We start from the raw sequence: 6737 nt of genomic DNA on the forward strand, positions 1-6737 counted from the left end.
TATGCCAGCATCATGGAATATATCCAAAATATAGTTACGCTGATTGATGAATAAGCCAATAGTAGACCGAGCAATTTCGACCCCAAGAAAGTATTTTGTGTACCCTAGATCTTTGATTGTGAAAGATCTATGTAGATAATCTTTAACAATAATGATTTTAGATTTATCATGTCCTGCAATTAACACATCACTTATATACACTAAGAGTGCAATAAAATCACCATCTCTTCCTTTGGTGAAAGGACAATTATCACAGAGGGACTGAGTAAATCCGAAACTTTGCAATTTCGAAATCGATTCTTTGTTCCATTGGCGCCCCGCCTGTTTAAGGCCATATAGAAATTTAATCAGTTTACTCACTTCACTAGGCTTGGCTTTTTTCACATCCTTCTGGCACTTTCATAAATAATTCTTCATCAATAAAACCATGAAGGTACCCATTACTATAGGCCAATTCTTAGCAGAAGCAAGAGCTAGGAAGAGTAGGATAGTGACTATCTTGGCTACTGGAGAAAAGCTTGCAATACAGTCAAGACTCGGTAGTTGGTTATAAACCTTCACAACCAATCTTGCTTTATACCGATCTACTGTGCCATTAGGATGATACTTAATTTTGTAAATCCACTTCGATTTAGTGGCTTTCTTATGGGGCGGTAAAGTGGTTAACTCCCAAGTCCCGTTTTGCTCTAGAGCAGTACATATATATAGGAGAAAGAAGAGCAATAGTAATAAGCAATAGAAGAGTCAGGTAGGAAGCGTTTCGATGGGAAATGTTATTAGTATGGAAGGAAGTAGTTTAGATAACAGAATTAGTTAGTAGGAGATGCACTATTCTTGTATAAAAGGATAATCCTCATCAGTATTCATTCATGCCATTCCAAGAATTAATAAACAGGAACACTCTTCTCTCATCTCTCTGAAAATTCTCTTTCATTTCTCATCCAATTTATTTCTCTTCTCATCTACCCTATCTTCTCTTTTCTTATCTACTTCTATTCTTTTCTCATCCAATTTGTTCTTTAGTTATCTTGAGTTTTGAAAGTGTTCAGGGTTGATACGTGACAAGTGGCATCAGAGCTTGGTTTTGAGGTGGGATTACTTCCAAACTTTCTTATTGAATTTTCAATTATGAGTGGATGAATGGGAGTCTCCTCAATTCCAGGTTTTTCCCTTTCTTTTTCCTCTATTTCTTCTTCTTTCTTCCCCTGAAATTTCTTCCCTTCTTTCCCTTTATTTTCTTCTTCTTCTTGGCAGATCCTATTTCTTCTTCTTCTTTCTTTCTTGAAATTCTTGAATTAAATTTCTTTCTTCTTCTGTTAATTTCTAGTTCTTTTATTTTTCTTCAATTTTTCACTTTTTGCATTTTAAGAAACCTGCTTCTTGAAATTTAGTAAGACCCTTATTCATGGCCTCAACCCATGAAGGGTGTTACTTAGCCTGATTATAACTAGTAGGCTCAAGTATTATAGACACATTAGTAAGAAAGTTGAGGTAAGTGGGGTCAAAAGAAACACAAAAGGAACAGTCTATAGTAGAAGCATTACTTGATGGCGTAAAATGGATCAATGGACCAGCAATTAAGTGATTGGAATGATGAAGGTGACCATCATATCGGACATTTGCAACAAAATCTCGAAGCCATGTTGGCTTACTAGTAATTCGTGTACTTTTTTGCAAGGCTGGTAGCGAGGAGTTGGGTAATTGGGAAAGAGATTGAGGTGGGTCAGGTATCAGTGAAGTGGTATTGACAGGGGAATCTGAGATTGAAGAAAGTTTTTCGAAATTGTGATTGATGGGTAATAAGATTGATTATCATCTTGAGGAATAGGCAATGGGAGATTTTTTATATCGTAGGTATCAGGGAGACCAGAGGTAGATTGTGATGAAGAAAATGGGAAGATGGACTCTTTGAAGATAACATCTCTAGGAATAACTATGGAACATGTGTGAAGGTTGTAGAGTTTATAACTTTTTTGACCAGGTGGGTATCCAAGAAATACACATTTGAATGATCGAGTTTCAAATTTGGTTTTATGAGGCATTGTATTAGTTACGTAGCATAAGCAACCAAAGGTTCTCATTTGTGAATAATCAGATGCCTTATGATGAAGTGCCTCATATGGGGTTCACCATTGTAGAAGTTTGTAAGGGAGGCGATTAATGATGTAAGTTGCAGTGAGTAGGGATTCTCCCTAGAATTTTGACGGCAAAGAGGACTGAAACATAAAGATTGAGCAACTTAAAGTAGATGTTTATGCTTGTGTTTAACAACACCACTAATGAGGTGTATGAACACACGAACTTTGGTGAATTATACCCATTTCTCGAAACATTTGGGTACATATTTTGTTGAGAAATTCAATGTCATTGTCACTTCTAACAATTTTGCATGAGTTTGAAAACTGAGTGGCCTTAGTAGTGAGAAAATTTTTTGAGCACAAAAGGTGTTTGCGATTTATCCCGTAAGAGATAAGCCCATGTTGCCCAAGTACTCTCATCGACAATTGTTAACATGTAAGCAGCACCAGTTATAGAATATGCCTTGTACGATCCCTACAAATCAATGTGTACTAGTTGGAATTGTAATACCCCTTATCCGTCTATAGTGTAGCCGAGCAAGGCATGTCACACTCTGTGCTGGAGCACCTTATCTTATTTTTATTATATTTTCCAGTAATTAAATTAAATATTATTAATTTAAGTTTATTTATTTAAGTGGAGAAACCGATGGAGTTTTCCCTAATTTATTAACAATTTGACGATTTCCCACATGTTTAAAATTTTAACAATAATTTCAAACATATAAATTTTTCACAATCATAAGTATCATCTCATATTTTTCAAACAACAATTTCATCTCAATTCTCAATCCAAATCCATACTAACATTCACGCTCAATTTCATAAATGAAACACACAAATTTTATTAATTTACATAATTTATAAAGAATTACATGAATTCATAATTTACATGACAAAATTTAATATCTGGATACAAAATACAAATCACTAATAAAGCCTAGCGGGTCCTACCAAAATGCATTGCAGAGGATGGTGACATTGAACTCAAGTGCAGATCTGAACTTCTAAAAATTCCAGTTTATGTTCTACTGGGCTCTCTTTCTTAGTCTCCATTATTTACACGTGGCAAAAAGCGACGCGCTAAGCATAATGCTTAGTGTTGCAAATATAATATGAAAATAAATTAAATAATTAAAAATAGAGAAATTACACTATTATGCCACATCGGATATATTTTTTATAACTATTTAATTTAATGATTTTCTATTCATTATCTGTTAATAAATTTTTAGGACTTATTTTAATTGCCCAAGTAACCTATACAAATTGACTGGACTGGATAAACGGGTAAACTGGCACCGGGTATCAAGTACCTCGAGCCGTCACACCGTCAATTACATAATATCTGCCAAGTGTGCAACAGAATGGCTAAAAAGCCATAATATCAATCGGACATAAAGCCTCATGCATTAGAGAGTAACGAAATGGCTAAAAGCCATAAATCACAAAATGACAATAAAAGCTATGAATCACAAAATGGCATGAAGCCATAAGCAGTACTGCAAGTCAGAACTCTATTGGCATGCCAACCTATCCAAACCAATTATAACTAGGCATACATGGGCATATTAGCATCTTAGGTATTGGTCCTTTGCATTTTGTGTCACGGTGGTTACTATTCACAATACTATTCATACTAAATTTTGATTATTCTATAAATAATAGGAACACAAGTTCCAAATTCATGTTCATACCACATTTTAGTTTATAAAGTTGTTGGCATTGATTACCAACCACAATTCTAGTCCTTCTAGGAGTATTTCAAGAATTTCAGATTTTGTAACCTAAGTTTACTGTTCTGTTAGGCCAATCTATAGTAGAAATTTGATCAACTTTTTTTTTTTATCAAAGTTATTTCTTAATGTCTTAACTTTAATTTTCTTTTTGAATCATCCCATTTGAAGTTTGTAGGCCAAGTTATGGCATTTTTACCATAACTGGCCGAATTGGTCTATGTCCAGGATTTTCTGGTCAGTTTTGGTTCTGACAGTTTTATTGAGTTAAATTTTAGTTAGCAATTTGACTAGGTTAAGATCAGAATTATGATTTCTATTCTCCATGAAAAATGTCCTACTATGTCTAAGCTTTCCTTGGGTTCAAGAATCAGGTCATTTGAACCTCTCTACAATGAGTTATGGCCATTTGAACAATTACTGTTCATATAGTCATTTTTTCAGGTCCAGCATATAAATACCCAGATTCAAGCTAATTTTAGGTCACTTTGTGTTGGGTTTCTGGGCAGGGTATCTTCATAGAAAATGTAGCATTATGTCCCTAGTTTCACCTTCAATTGGCCTTACACGAATTGAAACTACACAACTCTACTTATGGCTACCCAAACCTACTAGACTCAAAGTCCAGATTTTTAACACAAAGGAGCACTTCTCCTTTGAGCATTTCAATTCCACAACCAACTCCATTTTAAGGTCAAACTACATCAAATGGTCATTAATTGACCATTATAACACCAATTCAACAACAATTTAATAAATCCCCATCTTTGATTCAAAACCCTAACTTCCAATGTCTCAATTTTATACCACACATAAAAAGTGAAGTTCTAATCCATATATACTTATCAAAGACTATCACTAGGCAATTTTAATTCAAATAAAATCATCAAATACTCCCCTTACTCATGGCTGCCGAAATTCATACATGATCCCACATACATATTTTATTCCATTTTTCAATAAATTCTAGCTCAAATCATCTTCATAACAAAGAGTAAAGAAAAAAGAAAGTGAATATTTGCACTAACCTCTCTTGCCCCAATTGTGACTTTGCCTAAACTTCACTTTCCTTCAAATTCTTGGCTTCCAAACGCTTCTTCAAGACCAAATAACAAATTTTTGTGTTAGGATTTATAGGTTTTGTAGTGAAATTTGCTAGGAATTCAAGCTTACGAAAAGAAGAAATGGGAGAGCTCTCTTCTCATGGTGGTTCGGCCAAGAATGCTAAGGGAAGAAGATGGGTTTTGTTTTTATTTTAATTAATCTCTCTTTATCCTTTTATAAGTGTTTGTCAAGTTTTAATTGGGTAGAACTTTTAATTGCATCATTATGACATCATGCACATGTCATAATTATAATTTAATTTCATTTGTTTTTTATTTTCTTTTCTTCTTTCTTTTACTCATTTCTAATTAAATTTTATCAATATTTCTTCATATTTTATTACATAATTCTCACTTAATTAAATAGACATATTGGTCAAAAATTAACTCTGAGGGTGAAATGACCAAAATGCTCTTCATTGTGTTCACCGAGTTATAATTGTTTGTATCAATTAACTTGAATTTTTTTGTATTTTTTTGGCATTTTATTGTCATCTAAACCTCAAAAATTCCTTCAATTACATCTCAAATAATTATTTCACGAAGTTTCCCATGGGTCTGGGGGTTGACAACTGTCTTCACAGTCGCTTCCCATTAGGGTTACCCATCGCTTGAGCTTCGGCTCATTTAACCTCTTTGCATTTCATTTCTTTAATTCCTTCTTAATTTTTCTTAGTCATTATTTAGGTTGTTTATGGTTCCTCACTTTAGTTTAAATATAGTTTCAAATATTCTGGCTGTCCGGACAGACATTAGTCACCGGAACAGTAGAATATATGGACTACCTAAAGTGAGGGCTTTACAGGAATGGTGATTCAGCACGGGTATTACTAGAAGGAAAAGGCAGACACTACTGCGTGAAAGTAATGGGATGTGAGACAAAATGGCATATGACACATGACCAAATGTGTTATGCTACATATGAATGGGAGGTTTATTATTAGCAACACAAACAATATTTGGTTTTGCACAATTGTTCTCAACAGTAGCTGTAAACTCAGGTATAGATTGGCTATGGTATGATACTGCCAAACAGAAAGAAGATTCATCCAATCTATATAGGCCTCATATCATACTTCCAACGACAATAACTTTCTTAGTCCATCGGGCCTATATCAAGCAATGTTTAGGAAAAAAATGTTACAAGGAGGTTAGATAAGGCAATAAGTTTCCCTTGTAATGCCCTCACTTTAGGTAGTTCTGTACATTCTACTGTTTCGATGACTAACGTCTGTTCGAATAGCCATGATATTTGAATTTACACTTAAACTAGAGTGAGGAGACATAAATTGATTAATAAAGACCAAGTAAAATTAAGGAGAAATAAAAGAAATGAGCCGAGGTCCTAGCGATAGGCAACCCTATCGGGAAGTGAATGTGAATACAGTTGTCAACCCCAGACTCATGAGAAAACCTGTAAGATAAATATTTAGGACTTAATTGAAGGATTTATGAGGTTTAAATGACAATAAAAATGTCAAGAAAATACAAGAAAATTTATGCTAATCGGTAAAGACAATCGTAATATGAGGAATGCAATGAAGGACCTTTTAGTCACTTAGCACCTAGAGTTGACTTTTGACCTAAATGTCCACTAAAATGAATGACATTAAAATTTTGAAAATATATTATAGATATGAAGATATATGGAAACTTAATAAGGGACATAGTTGGAATTAGTATAAAAGTTAAAAAGTAAATTAATTTAAATTAATTATTATAATTTTTCTTTATGGATAAATATTACCATTAGAAGACAAAGTTTCATTAAATGAGTTTTTCTTCTTCTTCCTTGATCCACCATGGCTGAACCACTTCCT

The sequence above is a fragment of the Hevea brasiliensis genome, chromosome 8, assembly GCF_030052815.1.
Source record: "Hevea brasiliensis isolate MT/VB/25A 57/8 chromosome 8, ASM3005281v1, whole genome shotgun sequence".
Classification (NCBI taxonomy): Eukaryota; Viridiplantae; Streptophyta; class Magnoliopsida; order Malpighiales; family Euphorbiaceae; genus Hevea; species Hevea brasiliensis.